A 25,952-nucleotide genomic window follows, 5' to 3' on the forward strand; every position below is an offset into this window, starting at 1 on the left:
ACATGAATAAATAGAATAAATAAGAAGACCAAACACCCTAAGAACAGCAGAACTTAAAGAAAAATGAGGCCTCCTAAAAAACATTAGAGCTGCTAAATTATTTCCCTACTTGGACAGAAGGAGATCATCGTAAATAATTCACACTCTCCAATTATTGGTTTGTTTTGCTTCCAAAGTTTTCTTATTTTAGTAAAAATTGTGCAAAAATGATCCTTCCTAAGTCAATAGCTAATGATGATATTATTCTTCAAAATTTGAGTCTTGCGTTCTGTCCCTAGAAAGGAGAAAAAAGAGGGATGATCTTCTTTGTGAAGAATATCACCTCTCTGTATTTGAATTCAAGCATGAGTGTCTCCAGAACATTTATTTAAGAAATGATACCACTTACATTTTTAAAATTACTATCATTTCTTTCCATTCTAGATAAATTTAATGAATTTAATAAGTTTGATCCCCAAGCTGGGACTCAAATTCATTAAAACAAAATGATTTTAATTAGATTCATAAAATCAAAACAAAACAATTCACATCTACAAATGTCTGCCTATTAAGAATTTATCGAAGACAACTCCATGTAACACACAGAAAAGAAAAAGAAAAGGTGGGAAAAAAATCACAGTTCTAACACATACTCTTTCTTTATTGTATTGAAATGGGAAATTGCTTGCCTATGGAATTCAATTGCCTATTAAAACAATAATGTTCATTTTAGTTGTCAGAAGTGATTTCCTCCAGAGTGTTGCAAATGAATGATCATGTCAAGGATTCCCAAGTCCCAGCTCAATAGACTCTCACAGAGTACAGTCCGTATTTGACAAATATTCATATTCCGAGCAAACTCAATCCATACTAACAACTATAAAACTAATGGCTGTATCAAAACATTGCTATCAAAAAAGAAAAAAACGATTGGTCTCCAGAGGATAGATTTCTTGATCGGGCTTTAATGGAATGTGAATCCCATGTGCATGTATTCAGACACAACAATAAAAATAATATGGTAATGCCTAGAAGATTGTTTATGAACGTCCTACAAAGAAATAACAATTTTTGGTGTTTCTTATAGCACTGCGATCAGAATAGACCTTGATGATGAGTGGTGTGAAGTTGGAGGTCACACTGTGTTCTGATTTTATAGATTCAGGCAGCAGCTTAACAATAAAACAATAAAATCAATCATTTTATAATTCAATCATATGTCTATTCTTTCTTTCCTTCCATTTTTCTTCTTTCTTCCCAATAAGATTACTGTTTCAAAAAAGAAGCCTAATGAAAACTATCTCGTTCATCATGAGCCCATAAAACTAGAATAAAAACAGCAATGAATCTCAAAGTCATTCAATACTAGTCAAAGTAATGAAAGAAAAAAAGTATTATCTTCTATGAGTAATAATTAAAATTAAAAGTAAGAAGCAACATAGGCATGCTATTTAGATAAACAGGCAGACAGGAAGACAATGGATTACATAGAGTTGTGTACATGATTAAAACAGAAAATATGCATGGAACATGGAAAAATGAGTGTAGTACCATATTTATTCACACATTCTATAAAAAGTAATGACAAATTAATTATAAAATTAGAGATCCTTGCATGTCATGAAGCTGGGTTCTATCTCATGTTCTATCCCATATGTGCTGGCTCCAGAGCCCAGACAGAAGTGATCCCTGATCTGTGGGTTGTGGCCCAGAGGTAAAACAAACCAACACAAATAGAGGATTTCATTTTGAAGAAAAAAAGATGGCGGTAATCAAAAAGATGCAACACAAAGCAGTGATTTTTGACAGGTAAAGAGTAGAACACAGCTTTTAGTGGATCCAGATTTACTGTATCAGGGACTCAAAAAAGAAAACATGTCCAGAATTGATGATGTTCTCAAAGCAGGTTAGGAAAAATAGAACTCTAAAATTGATGTATAAAGCAAAATAGTACTTTTAATAACAAATAAGAAGTAAAGCTTGGAAATCATCCTAACATGTGGGCCCACAGAGAGCCAGTTGATCTGTAATCAGGTCTACATGCTTTAATCTACAATCCAAATGTCTCTTTTTGTGTCTTTGTAGGCCAGCACATCCTGTGATGCTTGGGACTATTCCCCTGCACAGCATTCAGGGTTTGATCCCAGCAGTAACAGGTATTGAAATCAAGTATCCAGCATGCAAAGCAACACACACTAGTCCTTTGTATTATCTCCATGACCCTCAAAATGCCATTCTAAAGGGCAATGGAAATAAAATTTGGGTACTAAATGGACACAATTTTCTTAATTCCAATAAACCAATAACATAAATATAATACAAATGAAAGCTCTGTGTAATTGTGAAGTCAGCTTCTAGAGGCCATGTTAAAAAAATATTAATGTTGGGCTGGAGTGATAGCACAGCAGTAGGACATTTGCCTTGCATGCAACTGACCCAGGTCAGACCTGGGTTCTATTCCCCGGTGTCCCAAATGTTCTCCCGAGCCAGGAGTAATTTTCTCAGTGTATAGCCAGGAGGAACCCCTGAGCATCACTGGGTGTGGCCCAAAAACCAAAAGAAAAAAATTAATATTAATAGTAAATGAATTTTATTACTAGTTAACTGAATCTATATAAAATACTACAATTTTAATATGCAATAAAAAGGTATTAATAAGATATTTGAAAATGGGGCTGAGTGATAGTACAGTGATTGGTTTGGGTGCTTGTCTTACAAGTGACCAATCTGGGTTGGATTCTCCACATCTCATATGGTCCTAGGAGCATCACCAGGAGTAGTGATTTCTGAGTGCAGATCTATGAGTAATCCCTAAGTATTGCAGGGGTGGCTAAAAACACTTATTTGTATATATATTTTATACTTTGAAAGCCAAAACATATTTTATACTTCTTACGTATTTCTACTTACATTAGTCCCTTCTGGGGTCTATATTAACAATATATTGTTAATGACCACTAGATTGAAAAGAGTTAGGCCAGACTAGTAATCACTCAACAATATTAGCAAATGACTTATTTTATTATTTATTATTTATTTATTTATTTTGGTTTTGGGGTTACATTCGGTGACACTCAGGGGTTACTCCTGGCTATGCACTCAGAAATCACTCCTGGCTTGGGGGACCATATGGGACTCCAGGGGATCGAACCATGGTCTAGGTTAGCACGTGCAAGATAAATGCCCTACCATTTGCGCCACTGTTCGGGCCCCAAAAGACTCATTTTTTTTTTGCCTGGAACTCATACCCTAGAGAGTTATTATATTGTGTGGATGTTAATTGTGTTGTGTTAAGATAATATGATATAATTATATATACTATAAGCAAATGCCTTTTTCTGTGGATGTTATAGGCTAAGTGCTGGGGCTAAGACTGCCTTGTAAGTAGTGCCAGGTTGGATGTATTATCACAAAGGATGAATGAATTATCACAAAGGATGCTCTTATTCCTCCCAAGTAGGCCAACTAGTTTAACAAATATACACTTTTTTCTTTAACTATGTTAATCTCTTCAGTTAAATTAAAACTAATTTCTCCTTCTAATTTAATTTTTAGTAAATTTTCCTTTATTAACTCTCTTTCACTACTTCCATTTTCCCCACTTCTCATATATGATTAACTAGAGTTCATATTCCAAGCACAGGATTTAACCTCATACAACTCACTGTAGATATAAATTTCTAATTTAGCCAGTAAACTATTAAAAGAGTATATTTTTACCAATTCCTGAATTTGAAAATATAAATCATTCTATAGAAGTGCTAATAATGCACAGGATAAAAATAAGTCCAATGGAAACTATTAGTTATGTAATCTTAATATTATATATTTGGGGATATTTTAATTTGGTTATAAGTTGTCTGGAGAAAAGTTATTTTCTATAAATATTCTAAGAATTCAATGAGATAATAGGCAAGATGTATAAAATTCCAGAAAATATTTTTATAAAATATTCATTGGACTTTGGTACATATATTTTATTTTTAGAACAGATATCAAATCATAATTAAAGGACAATGCCATTGGCATGACCCAGAATAATATTTTAGACTGGTAATAAATATACTAGAATTGATAGTCATAAATGGCCAAGAAGCTCCTTTCAAAGGTACCAACTATTTTTAGGGAGAGCAAATATGTAACATTGTCAACACAAATAATACTTTTCCATTAGACCCTATTTCTTGTCAGTTATTTTCATGCAAGGCTATTTCAGTAAGGTCCATTTTCTACATTATGTTTGAAAAATAATACAGAGATTTGGTAGTGATAAAAATGACTAGTTAGGGGACCTGGCTTCAGGAACTCTCTACTACACATTGTGAAAAATAAGTTTTTCATACATTTTTAATACACAACTGGGCCTCAGTGTAAATGGCCCAAAGTAGAGGTTCTGGGAACTCAATCTGACTGTACTATTGAACTTTAGAAACATATGTTAAAGTTATTGAAAAAATTTCCAAAGTATATAACTTCATAGAATAATGTAATCTCATGAACATAGTCATTAATTGAAGGCCCTAAGAAAGGACCTAAGAAATAAAAAATAATGTGTTTGTGTTCTCATATAAAACTCAGAACTAATTCCTTAATATCATTGTCTCTAATCTAAAATATAGGCAGTGACTCCTGTCTTAATTCTTTAATGTATTGTATATGTTGCCCGCTATATGTAAAACAACATATGAATGTATGCAGCATGTTTATGAATGTATACAGCAGGTATGCATGGAAACTATTAAATCATAATGTGAAAAATATTAGTACAGATATTTTGCAATACATAAGAGTATTCATTTTTCTCTCTGATCAGAGCCAGATGTAATGCTAATAACTTTACTTATATCCCTAATTTTTAAAATAATTATAAGGTAGTACTGCTCCTACATTTTCTCAGATGAAAAAAATATTAGATTCAGAGTTGTTCAATAATCCCCTAATTTCACTTAAGTAAGCAGAAAAGCAAGGATTTAAATATGGGTGTACAGGCTCAGACCATAGCCTGTTTTTAAAAGATATTTTCTTATTTTTTTAAGTACAGTTGAACCCATTTCAAAGAGTAATTGTTCAACTTAGCAAAGAGTTAGTTTAGTCTCAAATAATTCTGAAACTGAGTAATTTAGATGAGTTAGTAATGGAGTATAATTAGTGCAATTACGTAGATAAATCTCTTTGTACATATTACATTCACACATATGCATTATGTGATATATGCAATGGCTCTAGAGGTGTATTATCCCATTTTCCCAAGTGTCCAACTTTTATACCTAATTTAATCTACGAATAGCTGTGTTTTTGTGGTTTCCTATGTTTAATTGCTTAGTGGTTTGGTAACGTAATACCTACCTCCTCTTTCTGTTGCTTTAGGGTCTCTATTGCTTCTAAGTTTTCTAAGCTCCGACTTTGGCATGAGTTTCTTATTTTTACCTCTCCAGTTATTTGAAAAGCAATTAGTCTGTTCTAGGTATCTTGATCTGGGATTTGGGACAGTCCAAAGGAATGTCCAGGATCCCAAAGAAAAGTCCAGAGAATTCTGCCATACTTCATGAAAAGCATGGAAAGACCTCTTGGGGAGGTCTTTCTAAAAGAATCAGAACAAAGCCTTTAGTTTGCCCCAAAATACATATGTTCCCTCTATAAGCTTCACACAAACTTGCAGATGGTCACATACGTAGTCTTTTCAGGTGGTCTCTATTGGTCTACCATAAATGCTACCATATTCCCCTTAGGGTTCTTTCTCCCTGCAATTCTATTCTCTAAAATCTTTGTCTATCATCTTATAGTAACAATGCCTTTGAACTCCATCATGATACAACAATACTCAATTTTGTTTGTTATATTTAATACTTCATTTAATCTATGAATATCTGTGCTTCATAGATAACTGGGGCATCATAGAAGCCTCTCTGTAACACTGTCTCCTCCTCTATCATGTTATTCCTTGTTTGTATTCTGCACCTAAAATTGCTCCTTCTTGGCCAACAATGAATGGTCCATGAGATGCTAATCATCTTTATTGACTTAACATTTTGATGAGAATAAGCACAATATTGTCCCACTCTTTATTCTGGTGATTTTGAAATTTCTGCCTCTTTCTCTCTGCAATTGACTTCCAATAGCCCATAATGAGTTTCTCTATGACCTTCTAAACAAAAACAGGGGGAAGGAGAGCAGGGAGACACCTATAACTCTAAGTTGATCTTTGAGGAAATACATGAAACCAGCTCTATTCAATTTATTTTTTTTTAATTTTTATTTTATTAATACCATTGTAATTTACAGAGTCCTTAATAGTTGGGTTTCAGACATACAGTGAATCAGGGCCAATGCCATCACCATTGTCCACCTCCCTCCACCAATATTCCCCAAGTGCATCTCATTTTAAGTTAGATTGTAAACGTTTGGGTCTCTTGATTGCATTGTTGTTGCCTTTGGTTTGAATATTTAGTTTTGTCCTTTTTTAACACCACCAATGCCTATGAGACACTTGGCCTTTGGTCCCCATCCTTTCATATTTGTGTTTCTCCTACTTCACTCAGCTTCTTTTCTTCTCCTCACTATACTCCATGGCCAAGGATGTTCCAGACCCTTTCGAGAAAGTCAACACTGCTTGCTTGACAATGCCAAGACAGCATTGCTAAAATCCAAAAATGGGGCCAAAGAAACACTTCGCAGAGACTCTGGAGAAAATAGATATGGATGAGCAGAGGGGAAGCTAACTAGAATCTAGCAACTTATATAGTTAACCTAGGGCATGTATTTGTCTTTCACTGGCTAATTCAAGTTGGATTCAATGATAAAAAGACTGAATTGAGGAACTGCAAAGCCTTTGTTTTGGATTCCCAAGAAAATAGCTTTTCTGTCCTCTCTATGGACTTACCATAGAGTGTTTCTCACTCAAAAATCATGAAAAAAAATTATGTTTGAAGCACCAGATTTTCCACAGTAGTTAAGGAGCTTGCTTTGCATGTAGCTGATCTGAGTTTGATCCCCAGCATCCCATATGGTCCCCTTTGTACCACCAGGAGTGATTCCTGAATAACTCCTGAACACCACTAGGTGTGACCCCAAAACAAACAAAATGATGTTAGAAATCAGCACCTGGGGTAAACCCATGTTTTCTACGACAGTTTATATACCTTCCAAGAAGTGGTGATAGGATAATTGTTTTTCTTCCAAAAGCCTGAAAAAATGTTGCATATTAGTAGAATATCGCATACATTGTGGTCTACAATGACTGGTTGATGCAGGAGGAAAATGTTCTCAAAAATACTTCAAAGTCATACCTGTTGCCCCTACATTGGTTTTGAAGGTAGATGCCTAATTTAAAATAACTATTTTCCAAATACTGAATTTTCTTTCTGACTGTGACAAATCAAAGCTCCTTCTTCAAAAAGAGCATATGTGTTTCTTTCCCCCACTTTACCTCCTTTTCTCCAGAATAAATTCATTTTTCTCTATTTCTTTTTTTTTTGCTTCACAGAGAGTGATGCATTTCTATTCCAAAATCTATATTGTGTCCTCTGGACCAGGTATAATGCAGTGATTCAAATCAAGAAGCAGATAAATCAAGTGTGATTGATAATAGACTTATCCACTGGCAACGAAAAATGAATCACGATAAAGAATAATTGGCCCAGTCGAATTCAGAGGCCTTCATTGTGAGACACAATGTTGTATAACTATAAAGCCCACTGATTTCGGAGTTTGAAGCAGTCCTGTCATAAATCAAGACTCAAAACCTTCTGTATTTCACCGATCTTGTGCACATATCCTTTTCATCATTTGAGAGATGAATTTCAAGATTCATTAAGCTCATGTCTGTGCTTCTCTGAACACATGGTATCCTAGTATGTCACACAGCCAAAGAGAAAGCAAACAATGTTTCAACAAGCCTTATCAGAACCCTCAAAGACTGGGTCACCTCCCACAAACCTGAGAGTAAGAGCAAGCTAGAATAGTTGTCCTGCATACTCCCAACTGTTACCCTAAAACAATGATGCCAAAATATTATTCTTATTTACTGATGTATAACTTAGCTTCAGCAGAATATTGAGTCATTCAATATAGAGCACAATGAATTTAGACTCATTAACACTTATGATAAAAATGATACATTATATAAATTATATATAATATATAAACTGTATAAATTATAAACTATACTTATTGTCACATGGACTTTTACTTTGTCTTATTTGCCAATGTCCCCTACCCTTGTCTCCTTTTCAGAAGTCTATGAATAACTTCATTTCCACTTAATTTATTCATTTTGTCTGATTTCTTTTTTTTAGAGAAGTATTTTGTTGTTGTTTATACGTTAGGCCCACATCCATTGTTTCTCAGTCCTAATTGCTTTTTCTCCAAGGTCCATATGAAATGCTGGGGAGATCTTAGTTGTATTGGCCATGTATAAGGCAAGTACCCTACCTGCTATATTGGTCTAGCTCTTAAAAGGCAGTTTTAATTGATTTAGACTTACTTAGAAAGATAGGACAGAGATAAAAAGAAGGGCATGCTCAGGAGAGAACACAACTTTCTCTCACAAGCAAGCAAGCAAAGAAACAAGAAAAGTGAAAAGCAAGTGAGATACATGTTCAAAGAAGAAAGGGGGCTTGAAGAAACCTTAGTTTTGTCTGTTCTTGGACATCGTCTCAATTAAGTCAGGACAGAAAAACTCTCCTATTCTTTTACATCTTGCTTTTCTTAGTCCAATATGCTTCGGCTTTCGTTGTATATAAATATTGTTTATGGTTGTTAATAACTAGAAGTTCCCTTTTTATAACATTTTATCTATTGCTACTGCAAGTTGGGGGTCACAGCAATTTTTGAAAACAAACAAACAAAAACACCCCTGCCACATGCAAAATTATTTGATTTTCTATGTATGTGCATGCCCCTACTCTGCTTGTTTAGACCCTCAGAGGGAAATGTTAGGTCATTAGGATAAGGATGTACCTAAAATGACAAGATCACCAAAGACTTTTCCAAAACAGTTGAGTTATTTAGACACCAACCACTGACATGTGAAATATCCACTCTTAAAAGTCATCACTAATAATTGGTATTATTGTTTCATATCTATCTAGATGGTAGGAACATAATGTCTCTTTATGACTTTTAATTATTTTTCTATTTGACAAGCATCATTTTTGTATGCTTTTAGTGGCATTTTGTTAGGCGGTTCCATACTTAGGTGTGCTCAGGGCTGTTCCTGTTGGTTTCTGGGGAACCAATGAGTGCCAGGGATCAAAGGGAGGGCTTCCACATGCAAAGTGTACACCCATGTCTTTTAGTTATCTCCACATCTTATTCTGTTGCTTGATGGATTCCTAGTCTTATAATCAACTTGTAAGTATTAGAGAAAAATTAACATATTTTGGTACACACTATATGTATTCTGGGTACAAATTTTGCCCCCAAAGATGTTCTTGACTATGTATCAGTAGCTCTCTAGTTTCTATAAAAATTTCCCAGATTATTCATTTTCATTATCCATCAAAATTTATTGAAGTTAATGTAATAGTGACTACTGATCCCTATAGCAAGCAAGATGCATCATTATCTATACAAAGAAAAAATACTAAAATTAGGATCTAATTATTCTTCCATACATTCTCCTTTAGCAACATAAGTAAAACAAACAGAAAGTATCTTTGAATTAATATTACATTTCTTGTGATTTTACTTTTATTACAAATAATTACATCATAATATCATGTCATTCTCCCTTATTATAAAACCTAATATATGGTATCATGTTATATATTTTAAGATAAATATAATATATTTAATAATAACATATTAGGGTCAGAAAATGGGAGGGATTAAGTTACTAATCGTACATGCAACTGACCCAATTAGATCCATTGCAATGCATGTTTCCCTGAGCACTGCCAGAGTCACTCTTGCTCAAATCTGAACATTGCTATATGTGACTCTAGTTTTTTTGAATAGTTTCCAAAAAAGGTGTATTTTTTAGTTTTTATAAGATATTTGATTAGATGTGAATTATAAAAGTCACCAGATATCTTGGAGCTGTTCCATGTACAATATGTACATTGGAAAAAAATGTATATCCCAGCTTTCCAGGGATAAAAACTATATATATATATATATATATATTATATATGTGTGTGTGTGTGTGTGTGTGTGTGTGTGTGTATATACATATATTGTGAATAAAAAACTGGGTGATGAAATGTGGATAAAGTGACATGCCACGGTACCTCTTCATATAACAATAGTGCAAACCACAATGTCACAAAGAAGAGAGAGAGAGAGAGAGTGAGAGAGAGAGAGAGAGAGAGAGAAGGAGAGAGAGAGAGAGAGAAAGTAGTATAGTGTATGCCTAGAGGCAGGAGCATGTGAATGAATGGAAGAGAAACTAGGGTATGATGGCAAAAAGTACAGTGGTGAAGGGTTTGTATACATTCTATGACAGAAACTCAACATTAACAGTTTTGTAATGAATGTTTTTAAATAAAATAATCATAATAAAAAAGATCACTGAATAATTTAAATATCTCAGGTTTAAATGATCTAGTTCTTAGGTAATTTACAAGTACTAAGTACTTAATATTTTTTTAGGACTTTGTTTTACTCTCTTTACTTCTTAAGATTACTTCACATTATAATTAAATACCTTTTGTATTCAAAGTGATTCCTATACTTAAAAATATAAGAAAAAAATTCTTTTTTCAAATGACTTATTTTTATTACACATATTTGGCCATTAAGATTATACTTTCTTTGACCATCAAATGGTGGGAAGATAACTATTTATTTTTTGTTTCATTATGTCGCATCTTGATAATGGCTTTCCTTTTACAATAAAAAATTCATAACAGTACTCTTGCCTGGTCAGTTTAATAAAGTTGAGCTATCTTAATGACTTATTAATATTACCCTTTTCCATTGGCTAAATTTACTGCTGAGCAATACACTCTTTAATATGACCCCAAATTCTAAAATCAAGCATGTTATGCTCGATTTGGTAGGGCAATTTCAAACACAGCTTCTCCGGACACTAAATTTTGTCAGTCTCAGTCTGTGTCCTTGGTCAGTTCATTAAATTTTCGGGTGGATGAGTAACTTCCTATATTAGGTTGATGATATTCTACTTGTCAAGAGAATTAGGGAAGAAAAGAGCTAATTAAAAGTATGACACTTTTTTTAAAAACTAACAAATAAATGGTAAACTGAAGTGTGAAGCCTTAATATTTATACTGTATGTCTATCAAATTATTCACACTTAGTATTTACACTATGTCTATCAAGTGTAATTATTTGCAATGTTTCTTTATAAACCCAAAACATTTTAAATTTTATTATATATAGTAAATATCCTGTGTAAAAAAGTTGATGCACCAGGGTACAAGGCAGGTTGTTTTTAAACATAGATCAGGAATATAAAAGGGAGGCATATGATTGCTCAAGAAACTTGGAAAACAAAGTCAAGGTGGAATACATCACACAGTAGTGACCCTAATTCAAGTCGAAGGTGCGAGAATTTTTAACATCCTTTAAATAGCCAGGCATAACTTATATATAGCAAACAGTTCATTCTCTCTGCTTCTCTTTCTTCCTTTTTCTTTCCTCTTTCTCTCTTTGTATCCCTCTTTTACTAGGGGAATACTCAGGTGGTGCACAAGGGTTGTTACTGACTGTGTACAAGGGTCACTTCTAGTAGTATTCAGGTTATCATGCTACTTGGTTGTGAATCTTGACACAAATTCAAGCATTTGTCATATAGAGAGATTAGTGACACTAGAAAGTTAAAAATAATCTATGGAGAATCAGGTTGTCATGGAACAACTGAACATTAGAGACACCAGGAATAAAATCAAACTAAATTTGAGTTTTGCCAACTTCAGAAATTTAGAGTTAATGGTGATATTAGCAACAATTTTAGTAAAAAAAAAAACCAATATGATCAAATTCAATTTGACTCAATGTGAAAGACTTACTACCTTTACACTTAACAGCTTTAAACTATCAGGAGTAAGCAGTGAGTGAAGTTGAACTTAGATCAATAAATGTGTATCCTTCTGAAGAAGGAGGAGGGAATCTAGAGAAAGAAAATGAATGCTCAGAGAACCATAAGATCACACAAGCATTTCAGTATACAAAAAATGTGGGGGGTGTGTCCTTAAAAATAAAATAAAGCAAAGAGAACACTTATTTGGGAAAATAGTTGAAATAATTGTGGAAATTTCCACTTATCAAATCTTATTCAACAAATACGCAGCTCCAAATAGTAGAAATCTACACCTTCAGCCATCACTGTCAAAGGGTTGAACTTCAAACCAAGGAGAAACTGTGAAAGATGATAGAGAAAAAACAACATATAACTTCACAAGAAACAACACAAGCAAAGGCTGAACATTCTAACCACAGTGGAGACCAGAGAACAGAGGGACGGCAGGAAATTTCTGTTGACAACAGTCTGTACCTAGAAAAATCTGTATTTCAAAAATACTGGGAAAAATAAGATGGTCAGAACTGCAAAACCTGAAAGAATGCTAAATGACATGGCTATAGGCTAAATCCATGGAAGTGTAAGATAGAAACAAGTAATAATATGGAAAAGGAAGAGGAAAAATATTGCAGTGGAGCAATGGTTCTTAAGATACTTACAAATTCAGAATTAACCTGGAAATTTATCTGAAGTAGGTTGTTTTAATTAATGCCTAGAAGGTCTGGAGTATAAATACAAAAATATAGTAGAAAATAACCAATGAAATGAAAATGTTTCACTAAACGTGTTTCACACAAAAAGTTTATAGCAGATGATGCATTGGATCCTATTTGCCCTTCAACAGAAGGCAAAAGAAACTGGCTAAAGAAACTGTGGTATATATACACAATGGAATATTATGCAGCCGTCAGGAAAGATGAAGTCATGAAATTTTCCTATGCATGGATGTACATGGAATCTATCATGCTGAGTGAAATAAGTCAGAGGGAGAGAGAGAGACTTATCTATGGGTTTTAAGAAAAATAAGTCATTTTTGCAACAATCTTCAGAAACAATGAGAGAAGGGCTGGAACTACCAGCTCACTTCATGAAGCTCACCACAAAGAGTGGTGAGTGCAGTTATAGAAATAACTATGCTGAGAACTACCATAATCATGTGAATGAATGAGGGAACTGGAAAGCCTGTCTAGAGTACAGGTGGCGGTGGGGTGGGATGGAGGGAGATTTGGGACATTGGTGGTGGGAGTGTTGCACTGGTGAAGGGGGTTTACTTTACATGACTGAAACCTAATCACAATCATATTTGTATTCAAGATGTTTAAATAAAGAAAAAAAATTAAGCATAAATAAAACTGTATTATGTATGATAAAAAAGTTTATAGCAAAGGAAGACCAGGGGACAGATCCAATAGGAGACATAGAAAGAAAAAATTGACTTTAGGGTAAATCAATTAGCCTACAGAGAAAGCTACGAATTAGTTTACAGTTAGAGAAAAATTATGCCTAAGTTTGCTTCTTATCAACCCACAAGGATCCTATATTAGACACTTACTTCCACTCTTCTTACAAATTTCTCAAGTTTTTGAGAAAGACAGCCCAGACTTGTAAGAAAGGCAACTTAAAACATGTAACAGCTAAAGGGAAAATGTTGCAAGCCTATAGACAGCGACATCCTAGTAATGAGATTTTTGCCAATAAAAAAAAAAAAAAAAAACTTCAAAAGAAACAACCCAGCCTGAAGGTAGCCAAAAAGGCATGAAGAATACATCACGTTGAGATGCAAATATTGACAGCTTTGGAGCTGGAGAAACTGAGATAACTTCCCAGCTGCAGAAACAAAGCCAGAGATGAGCAAGCTCAGAAAACTGAGGGTCCTTCTAAGAATACGAAAGGACAAGCAAGGGTTCTAGGCTATTCCTTAATAACATCCTGACTGACTTTTTTGTATGCAGGAACTCCATGCCAAGATAATTTGGAGAAATTTTAAATTCACTTCTGAAAACCATTCTTTGCTTTTCATTTCTCTGGGGAGATTGTTTCTTTTGAACTCATCTCTCTCTCTCTGTCTCTCTTATGTCTGTCTCTGTCTGTCTCTTTATCTCTCTCTATTTTTTTAGTGATGTTCCACATCACTAATCATTAGGGAGATGCAAATCAAAACAACTATGAGGTACCATCTCATGCCACAGAGATTGGCACACATCAGAAAGAATGAGAACAAACAGTGCTGGTGGGGATGTGGAGAGAAAGGAACTCTTATTCACTGCTAGTGGGAATGCCGTTTAGTCCAAATTTTGTGTAAAGTGATATGGAGATTTCTCCAAAAGTTGGGAGTTGAGCTCCCATACGATCCAGCTATACTACTCCTAGGGATATATCCTAGGAATACAAAATACAATATAAAAATTCCTTTCTCACACCTATATTCATTGCAGCATTGTTTACAATAGCCAGACTCTGGAAACAGCCTAGATGCCCCTCAATAGAAAAATGGCTAAAGAAACTATGGTACATATATACAATGGAATATTATGCAGCCGTCAGAAGAGATGAAGTCATGAAATTTTCCTATGCATGGATGTATATGGAATCTATTTGCTGAGTGAAATAAGCAGAGGGAGAGAGATAAACACAAAATGGTCTCCCTCATCTATGGGTTTTGAGAAAAAATGAAAAATGTTTGTGTAATGATTCTCAGAGACAAAATAGAGGAGGACTGGAGGGCCCAGCTCCTGACATGAAGCTCACCACATGGGTCGTTTAGTGCAGTCACAGAAATAATTACACTGAGTACTGTCATAACAAAATGTGACTAAATGAGGGAAGTAGAAAGCCTTTCTAGAGTACAGGCCAGTGTGGAATGGGGAGGAAGGACACTTGGGATATTGGTCATGGGAATGTTGCACTGGTGAAGGGTTTCTCTCCACCCTTCTCTCATTAAGTGCTAAATTAGAATTCAAATTTTGGTTTAGATATTAACTATAAAACTAATATTGCTGTGAAAATAGAAAGTTTGGACCGAGGAGCAGCCAATTTCAAAAACCAGACCCCAGAGGTAAACACCAGGCATTACCTCCATATAAGACTTAACAACAGCTGACAGGAGGCAAATAGATTGCCAGATGACTCCCCCACCATCCTGGATCCAGGGCTGAAGCCCACCCAGCTGTCTGCCTGATGTTACATTGGAGCTGCCACCTACTCTAGACCCAGCCTGGAACTAGGTACTACTTGGTTTTGAAGATCAACTGCCCAGAGGCAGAAGTCCATCAGAATGAGCCCTGGTATCCTGCTTGTGTGACAAGGTAAAACTACCATATGAAGGAGGGTGGTAGAGTGGCAGAATCTAAGATTTGGAATTAACTATAAACCCAAATTTTGATGTTAGAATTTAGTATGCCTTTTCTAGGAATAATATTCAAAATAACATTGCTTTGACTTTTGTATTCTGCTTGCTTAAGGGTCAGGGACCTCTAACTAAGACCACAGCCACTTAGCCCCCTCTCCCCCAGAAAAGAGAGATGGAGAAAACTATCTTCATCACCACGATGGGGGTGAGTGTGCCTAAAAGCCTCAATGTGTTTATGGGGGGGGTGGTCCTGGAATTTCTCTTTCTACACCACTAGAGTGTGAATCCATAGCTGTGGAAAATTCCTCAGTGACTAAGTATGTTAGTGGAAAGTATAAAAAGCTTGAACCCTTGCCATTCGGGGTCTCTCATTGAAACCCATCAAACAGGAGACAAAGGACCCCAGCATGCTGGATCAATAAATCTCAGCGTGTGACTTGCATCGCTGTGTGTTCTGTTTCTTTGGGGACAAAAGCCAGCTCAGACCTTAATATTCTCTCTCAGTCTTTCTCTCTCTGTTTATTTCCCCTCATATTTCTTTAAATTTAAATTTCTTTCAATAAATTAATTTTTTCACTAAAATAAAAATTAATCAACCCCCCCCAGAAAAATCCAGGAGCAAAGATGATTTTACAAGTATAGGAGTTTAAAAGAAGTTCAGAAACAGTCTAAGTAAGTGTTTAAGAGGGATAAATATCTCTACATTAGGGTCAATATCTTAGCCCTGTGATCAATATAAAAATATTAAAAGAAATGATCCATCACTACCAAAATTGATTTAGTTCAGGCATTAACTTTGTTTTAATGTGTAAAACCCAGCTAAGTTAATATACCATGTTAATCAAATAAAGCAAAGAAAAAACTATATTGTAACTAAAGCCACAAAAAAGTATGTGGCAAATCGAATACCCATAAAAACAATTTTCATGTAATGTAAAGTAAGAGGGAGAAAGACAATACTGGATGTTCTTATTTATTTGTGATAAACAGAATAAAAGACAAGGAAATGGAAGGTATCAAAGGTGAGCTAAACCTTGGTGCTAAATTTCAAAAATGAGAAAGAATGTGATGGTAGGAGAGAAATGGAAGGCTCTAGAAGAGACCAGTGGTTAGGACAGTGGTTATTGGGACAGGTGTTAAGTTGGTGGTATAGAAGTGAAGTATGTATACATCAAAACTATTAAAGCTGACATGGCTATTAGCACAGAAAACAAACCATGATATTAGAACCTAAAAATGAGTCTACCAAAAGTAGGAGGAAATCTAGGGGGGATTGATTGAGGGACTTTGAACTGACGCTTGTGGAGAATTTGGAGGTTGAATATTGTATACATGATACTCAAAACTCTACTGTTAACCACTTTCTAAATTATGACCCACAGTGCTAAATCAAACACAACTGGTAAGTAGGAACAAGACTTTTTTTTTTAATAATAATTTTTATTTTGACCAAAGAGGATTACAAATCTTTCACAGTAATCTTTTGGGTGCATATTGACATTGAATCAGGGAAATTCCTACCATCAAAGTTGTTCTCCCTCCACCCCCTTTCCCAGCATGAATCCCATATCCCTCTCCCTTACCCCCCAGGCTTCTGTGTCCCTTCTGTGTCTAGCTTGTTGTAGATTGGGTTTCGATTTTGTTGTCGTTGGCTTTGGATTTGGTGTTTAAGTCCGATCATTTTTATTACTACTTAGTGATCATACAACTGTTTGGTCTTGGTACCCTCCATTATTTCCCCCTCTATTTGAGAGGCGGAACAAGATTGTTCAGGTTATGTGGTTCTGTTTGAAGAAAAGAAAAAAGAGAAAAAATAAAATGGGGTCAAAAGTTAAACAAGCAAAAAAATAGGCGGAATCCTTCTAGAGGCTATACATATTAATTTGAGAGAAGAAAGGGAAAAAGGAAGAGAAACACAACAACACACAAGAACAAGAAAAAAGAGTTTTTTTAATCTGATAAATAGCACTTATTTAGTATTGTGATATAAGATGATTAAATACCTTTCTTATTTTTCAAAGATTAAGCAAAGGCTACAAATCTGTTAGCTACATTTCGATTTAATGTTGGAGGTTCTGGTCAGTAAAATAAGACAAGGTATATATAAATATGTATGTGCAAAAAATTGTCATTTTGTGAGATAGATTTTAATGTCTTAAAAACCAAAATATGCACTATATGATTTATTTTTGAGCATGTATATTGATTAAAGAAACATGTTAATAAAAATATTTATTTATAGATATTCATAGCAGTATTATTTACAAAATCTTAATACTGGAACCAATCCTATATTTATTGACTAGTGAACCAGTTACAGAATTGGGCAATCTATACAAAGCAATATTGTTATTCTGCAATAAAAGTAAATTTATTATTAAAATGTGCAGAAATGTGGATTACCTCAAATTTGATCAAGAGAATTCAGGCACTAAGAAAACATGTTTTACAATCCTACTTACATATAATGTCCAGAACAGATATAATTAGCTGTAGACAATAAAACAGCAATTCTCTTGGCTTAAAAATGAGAACTGAAATAGATTACCAATTGGATGGGGAGATCACTAGAATATTAAAGGAAAGCTTAAACATTGGACAATAGTTGCAACTTCAAATTACTATACGTGTGCTAAGTATTTTTAAATTATATAATTACCATGGGTGAATTTTCTGCCCTGAAAATTACACCTCAAATAGCAGTGTTTACCAAAAAAGATCCAAGAAAGCCATAGCGAAGATATTCTGTATACAGAGATATGTCAGTTAAGGAGTTTAAATGTCAATTGTAATATTCATTTTGCTAATTTATGAGCTAGGCAATATAAAATACAATGTACTTGATAAATTTCATAAAACTATCACTATACTTATTTCAACTATAATTATTCTTTATAATACTACCACTGTATTTCTAATAAAAATGAGAGATTCGGGTGGGGAGGAGGGAGACTTGGGACATTGGTGATGGGAATGTTGTACTGGTGATGGGTGGTGTTCTTTACATGACTGAAACCCAAGCACAAACATGTATGTAATCAAGGTGTTTAAATAAAAAAAAAAAACAAATGAGAGATTTTACCTAAAAGTAAAAATTATGATCCATAAACTAGTATTTAGGTGGTTCTCCCATATACATTTCTATCTTATCTTCCATATTTAAAATGGATGTAATTTTTTATAATAACCAGATATTTAACTCCTATAACTGCATATTAAACAATTATATATTTTAAATATAAATTATATCATTTAAAATGACATAATTTTGCAAATATAATGAATTTATAAATATATTTTTCTCTGTATTAATTTTTTTGGGGTGGTCATTTATTTAGTTGCTGATTTCCTTTTCTCTTTTAATATCAGATAAATTTTTCTAAGCTTGAGTCCATTTTGAAAAGCATTCAAAATCTCCATTAATATACTCTTTCTTTTAAAATCCAATTTATACCCTGAAATTGACTTTTCTAATTAATTGTATATTTTTCATACAGACTGTGTCTGTATGTATACATATTGTCATTGTTTCTATGAACATTTTCAAGATTAGACTACCAAAATACCTCATATTACCTTGTCATCATTTTAAATATTTGTGCTTTTGTTCTGTACATGTCATATTCACAGAAATACTTAAGCAATGTGTTTCCCAATAAAAAGTTAAAATATTTCCAAGTTTGGGGCTGAAATGATAACACATAGGGGAAGGGGTTTGCTTTGCACGCAGCTGTTGATACCCAGTCCCCTGCACCTACCAAGAGCAATTTCTGAGAGCAGAGCCAGGAGTAACCCCTGAGCACATCCATGGTGGCTCAAAAATCAGCAAAAGAAACAGATAAAAATCAAGAATCCTAGGAGCAACTTTATGACAGCATCATACAAAATAAAGATTAATACAAAATTCATCTCATTCCAAGGACTCTTATTATGATTACTGCTTTGAAAATAGTTTTATTTTTTTCTGAAATTTTAGGTCGATTAAGATGATTAACCTGGTCCTGACCAAAAAAAAAAGAATACCACACAACTCTACAACTCTTGGGAATGAAAGTTGATTTATACTCAATATCTTTGAATGTGGAAACCAATGTTTTAGTGCCTATTTTGCAAAGATGGTTAAAATCTCAATACAGATACGGAGTTCTTGAAAAACCTCTATTTTTCATGAGAATCAAGACACCTTAAGTGATTCTAGATTTAATATTGATTTTAGAATATTATCCCAAAGTAGATATTGAATCCTGATATTAGAAATGTTTTGATTAAACATTTGTTTAATGTTTAATGAACCAATAACAAATTCCCCCAACAGCCTGTATTTTCTAGATTTTAAAAAACATTCTCTCCAGTTATGTAAAGTAACTGTTATTTAAAAATGAATTTTTTTAAATATGGAACGCTTCACGAATTTGCGTGTCATCCTTGCGCAGGGGCCATGCTAATCTTCTCTGTATCGTTCCAATTTTAGTATATGTGCTGCCGAAGCGAGCACAAAAAAAATGAATTTTAAAAAAAATTATTTTTAGACAAAGTCATTTGGTTAATATTTCAATAGATATGGCTTAGGGCTAAGATTTACTCAGTGGTAGAGTACAAACCTCACATGTGTGAGACCTGAGGTTTAAGTCTAAGCACAATAAAATAAAAGTAATGTGATTTCCTTTGTTGGTAATCATAAATTTCCAAAGGCAGTATTTTGTACGCAGATATCATTTTAGATAGATAAAGTCTTTATTACTGAATTATTTACCTGTATTGAAATGAGGGATTCTTTTGGCTTGTAAAACTAAATTTTCTATGACATAAAATTAAACTTAATGGAAACTAATCCTGAATGAATCTAAAATAAAATTTAGAAAAGTAATCATAACAATCAAACAACACACTACTTGTGTGTATTTTTTTTAGAGCAAAGACAAATTTTCCAAGCATGTGTTGCTTCTAATCAAACAAAAAGCTCACAAGTATAGCTACATGGAACAGATGGTAAAAACCTTTGCACATTAGACTTTGCAGCTGAAAAAAAAAAAGACACTTTATTTTAAAATTGCCACTTGGGAACATAAAGTGCTCTCATGAGAAAAACACATTTTATTCTTTAAAGGCAGTCCATTAAAAAAAGGCAGATGTTTAAATGACTTCTTAATTAACAGAAAACAAACATTTACCTACTCTGTGGGGATAAACAGTACAATTAAGATGGCTCCTCGAAATAGTATGAGAATGTTTGATGCAAAGTAATTCCGAATGTTTTATCTTTTAGACTTTTCTGCCTTTTCTTAAGAGTAAATATGATTTACCTACAACTCAATAATTTGAAACTTCTATAAAAATAATGACTGTTAACTTCTAGTGTGATTAAGTATTTCTTTAGAATGTATAGTCTTGAGTACAAAAATATTATAACTCAAAAGAGATGTCATTTTAAACTAATGATATAATAATGCTATCTAGCCCTTTTGAACTGAGCTCCTCCAAGAAAAATTTTTTCCAAGAAAATGGAAAAGTATTATAGATATGGTGGTATTTTTCAATATACCCCCATAGTAAAGACATATAAATTATATAGAGTTATTAAGGCAACCAATTGTAAGAGAATGTCCAGTACACAAAGATAATCAAATGCAAGAGAAGAAAATAAATACTATGTGAAGTTATATATATATATATATATATATAGGCATCTATATATAGGCATCTTGATTTATTGAAAATTTTAAATATAAAGAGAATTGAAAACTATTAAGCAAGTGAGAAATAATGCCAAACTTCAAAATTAAAAAAAATAAATACTGAAACTAGAGCAGATATAATTAACTGAATATTGAATAATGTTTAAAAAAGTAAATCAACATAAAGATATAGCAGACTATGGTAATTATATGCAATAGTAAGTATATCTATTTTGATGGATCTGGTGTGTCACTAAAGTGAAAAAAAAATGTAGTCCTAAAATCTATATAGCAGTTAATATAATAGTATTTCAATTAAAAAATGGATCCCTCTAGGAATAGAACTATCTTAGAAGCTAAAACTGTATTTGGCCTCAAGATTATCTCAGAATTCGTGGAAGCCAAGTTTTCTCCCTCCACAGCTTATTCTACTTCCTCTCTGGCAACAAGTATCCTAGAATTTTAACCTTTCTTCCCTCTGTGGTGCACTAAATGGTTTTCATGGTGAGAGGACTACTAGTGCCAGAGGGTGGAGTTACTATTCTCCAGAAGCCTCTATTATTTGTTTCCAAAAGTGTGATTTGCAGAACATGTGCTTTTTGACAAGGATTTCCTGCTTCTTGCTAACAAAATCATTAGTTTCTTATCAATTTTGGAATACAATATTATATAAGATACTTATCATGAATGTCTGTAGCTTTCTTCATAGTTCTAAGAATATCATCAATATTTCTTATGAATTCCTTGCTGCTTAGTGGAATTACTTAACATAATAGAAAATCCATGTTTTAAACACACTAAAATAACTTGAACAAGGTGAAGGGCAGTGCTATTTTTTTTAGCTGAGGTAAAATGTACTAGTCATTTGTTTAAAAGAAATTCTTATCATTAGAATCTGTTTTTACTTCTGTTTGCTAATTGTTAAATAAAATAAAATAACTAATAATAACTAACATTTAAAATAAGAGGCTGAGAGTATTATTCAAAAAATTCTATTGCTTTACTATTTTTTTTAAAGTTAGAAACCATACCGCTAAAATGGGATATTGCTCAACTGATGCAATTCTTTCATTTAGTTGCCTTGGCAACAAAATCATGTCTGGAAAGACCATAGCAGTCAAATTAGTCAATGTTTTTCAAAAGATAATTTCCTTATTCCATTTTGATTAGTGTTCTGAGTAAATGGGTGAATCAAGCATTTCAGTAAGTCCTCAAATCCAGTCTTCTTCTAGATGTACTAAAACATATTGTTCTCATAGAGAAGAGTGAACTCCACACACACAAAGAAGATTGACAGCATAAATGGATGAAAGAGTGTTTGTAAATCCTATAGTCAGGCTTGAGAAATATGCCATATTTGGACTTTTTAGAACATTGAAATAGATACATTGGGGCAGTGGGACACAGAAAATGAGTGAAATGAAAGACAACATGATAAAACACAAATATACGGCATTGCATATAGCTTCATTCCTCCAGAACATGGATAGTACAATAATTGTCACAATGTTTGTTGATTAAGATAGCTTGAAGACATGAATACTAAGGAGAAACTTTATTATATTAAATTTTGGAGTGTATTTTATTATTTTATTATATCACAAGTTTCCTTTGGTATACTATATACATAGATGTAGTAAAATATATATTGTAAATATATAATATACATGATTATATGCTAATAGTTCTTTAGACATAATTTATTTTAAAATTTTTGATGTAATTTATCCTTTCTTGTGAAATATATGGCTATTTTTTCAGGCTAGAATATTAAGATTAAAATGATTACCCAATTTGGGTGTGTTGTTGGGACCTGGGAACCCATCCTTTCTGTGTATTCCACAAAGATCTTACTCCTGGCTCTAGTGGTTATGTAGACACAAGGTATATATGGATGTTAATCTGTCTGCACAAATTGCTATATTTTACACACTTCACACACTCTAAAGTATATTTAGAAATGAAACAAAAAACTACTTGTGGAAAAAAAAATAATAGCTCAGAACTTTCCCATACTGGAGAGACTTCTGTGCTGAATCAAGGTCCAAATAGCACTAAACAAAAGACTCAAACAAAACAACAATAAGACACCATAATCAAAATGGGTAGAACCAAAGAGAAATCTGGATACCTAAAGCATCAAGGGAGAAAAAAGACCTCAAATACAAAAGGAATTAATATAAGGACAGTAATGGTTATCTAATTTGAAACCATACAAGCAAAATAACAAAGAATGGACTGATATACTGAAAGTACTAAAAGAAAAAAACTTTCAATTTAAAGTTCAGTATCTAGCAAGTTATCATTTATATTTGAAGGGAGTTAGGAAAAAACATTTTCAAACAACAGCTGGTGACATTCACAATAACTAAACAAACCCTACAATAATTACCGAAATAGCAACTATAAAATGAAAATGACCAACTGCAATAATAAATAACACCACACAGAAAAAAATGACAACACATTCCTATATATCAATAACTTCTCTAAATGTTTATGGATTAAACCCTTCTATCAAAAGATATAGAGAGGTATCATGTCTAATAGCTTTCAAGTATCAGAAATACCAACAGAACATCAGAATTTCACATGCATTGGGGATATACAAAATAATATGTCAAACTAATTTTTCAGAGCAAAACTAATTTGTAAAACACATCATAAATATTTCTGCAATCATTATTACTGCCTTTTAATGATGACTATGTCTTACTATTAAATTATTTTTTATCCTAGAGTTTATAATGTATAGAGTACTTAAAAACATTTTTGTAATTGAACCATATAACTTAAAAGTCAGCAAAATAAATATAATTGAAATAATTCTAATATTGATGCTGATGATTTTGTTCATTATTGCGAGAATACTTTATGCTTTCAGATATCAGAAAAATAACTTGGAAAAGTTATTGTTTACTTAATTTTCATTTTCAATCACATTATATAATCACTAATAATCTATAATATGAAAATATTTTAACATGCTTAAATGTTTCTAATTAAAATTTTTATTTTAAGGGCCATAGAAACGGTGTAGTGTACAAGGCACTTGCCTTTCACACAGTCAACCTCAAGTTTGATCTCTGTCACTATATTTGGTCCCTTGAGTACTTCCTGAGGTGATCTTTAGCATAAAGCCTGAGTACAAACAGTTGTGGTCTCTAATTTCCCACAAATAAATTTTAACAAATTTGTTTTTGTACTTTAAATGTATAAGGAGTATTACATTTCTTTCTAAATTATTTAAACCATATTTATAGAATTGCAAGTGTCATTTACAAAGTATTAAAATATCATTACCTACAATGTAAATTACTTATAACATTGATATTTTTTCTGAGATAAAACTTTTGAAAAATAGGATGAAGTCTTCAGGGATTACTCCTGGCTATGTGCTCAGAAGTTGCTCCTGGCTTGGGGGACCATATGGGACACCGGGGGATCGAACCGCGGTCCGTCCAAGGCTAGCGCAGGCAAGGTGGGCACCTTACCTTTAGCGCCACCGCCCGGCCACAGGATGAAGTCTTAAAAGCCAAGATAGATTTGAAAGATCTCTCCAGACAGTTGCTGCTATGTAAACAAATGATACAGCTTCACAGCTTCACAATTAATCATGGGAGAGATTCAGGATAAGCCAAGTCACTGAAACTCAGTTCTACAGATCCTGGAGTTCTTACAATGTGAGACCACATAAGCAGACATGTGACATCTCCAGACTCCACAATACAGACAACCCAGAAAGAGAGCACCAGATTAGATGGGGAAGTAGCACAGAGCTCAACAAGTTCAATAAACAAAAACAATAGCTCAAAAGGCTCATCTACCAACAAACAATTTTCTAAACTCACAAACAATGCCTTTGATGACTCCATGGTGCGATATAACATTTCTAACAAATATTCTTTTACTGAAGTATTTTTTGATAATTTCTTTAGCCATTTCATTGTAATAAACAATAGAAAATAATGTCTGCAAATGGGGTATTTTTTGGTGGGGATGGAATAGAAACAATGATGGCAGGTCACACTGGTGATAGTATTGCTGTTAAAATATTGAAGGCCATAATAAACTGTATTATAAACAATTTTGTAAACTACCTAAATAGTGTTTAAAAGACAGCTTTCTCTTTTAGAGGCATAAACATTAACATTTCTTAAATTAAAAGTTATAAGTTTCTTAAATTAAAATTAGTAAAATGTTTTAGAACTGGTTTCTTAAGATTAATTTTCATATATAGAAAATTATTCTTGGGCCAGAGAGATAGCATGGAGGTAAGGTGTTTGCCTTTCATGCAGAAGGTCATTGGTTCGAATCTCGGCATCCCATATGGTCCCCTGAGCCTGCCAGGAGCTATTTCTGAGCCTGGAGCCAGGAGTAACCACTGAGGGCTGTCGGGTGTGACCAAAAAACCAAAAAAAAAAAATTATTCTTTTTCAAAATATTTTTACATTTCAATAGTCTTTAATGGATTGTGATAAGTGTGGTAGTACTTATTTTTTATAAGAAGAATAAAGTTTTAGACCCTATTAACATTATATACTAAAAGTCAAAATAGAGCATTGGTATTTTCATTATCATTGAAATACATTTGTCCTAAGTATTATCTGCTGTCCCTGTGTCTTAGATTTCAGTAGTGCATTACCCAAATACCAGAGAACTGTCCTAGGTGTAAGTTTGGTTAAACCTCTCAACTGCAGAAAGAATATATGAAAGCTTTAAAGGCATTGTGGTGATTCAGTCAACAGTTATTGCAGGAATACAAGCCATCACTAAAGATTTTACCTAAATCTCATAGCCATATTTATTGCGATTTATATAGTGCCTATAAACTTGGCAAGTCAGGTAGGTATTCTAATGTGTTCAATGTCCCTAGATTCCAGATAATACCTTTGTATGCAGTGGCAATGCTTATTTGTGAGACTTTACTGCATTATAAAATTTCTTGCTGTATCATTCCCACATCACT

General features: G+C 33.3%; 1 non-coding gene across 1 annotated transcript; it reads right to left on the reverse strand.

Moving 5' to 3' along the window:
* Window positions 1-19,696: 19,696 nt before the first annotated feature.
* LOC126025020 (U6 spliceosomal RNA) lies at window positions 19,697-19,803 on the reverse strand. The gene has a single exon (XR_007501073.1). It is a non-coding gene; the product is annotated as a U6 spliceosomal RNA (small nuclear RNA).
* Window positions 19,804-25,952: the final 6,149 nt, after the last annotated feature.

The sequence above is a fragment of the Suncus etruscus genome, chromosome 12 (genome assembly GCF_024139225.1).
Source record: "Suncus etruscus isolate mSunEtr1 chromosome 12, mSunEtr1.pri.cur, whole genome shotgun sequence".
Taxonomy (NCBI): domain Eukaryota; kingdom Metazoa; phylum Chordata; class Mammalia; order Eulipotyphla; family Soricidae; genus Suncus; species Suncus etruscus.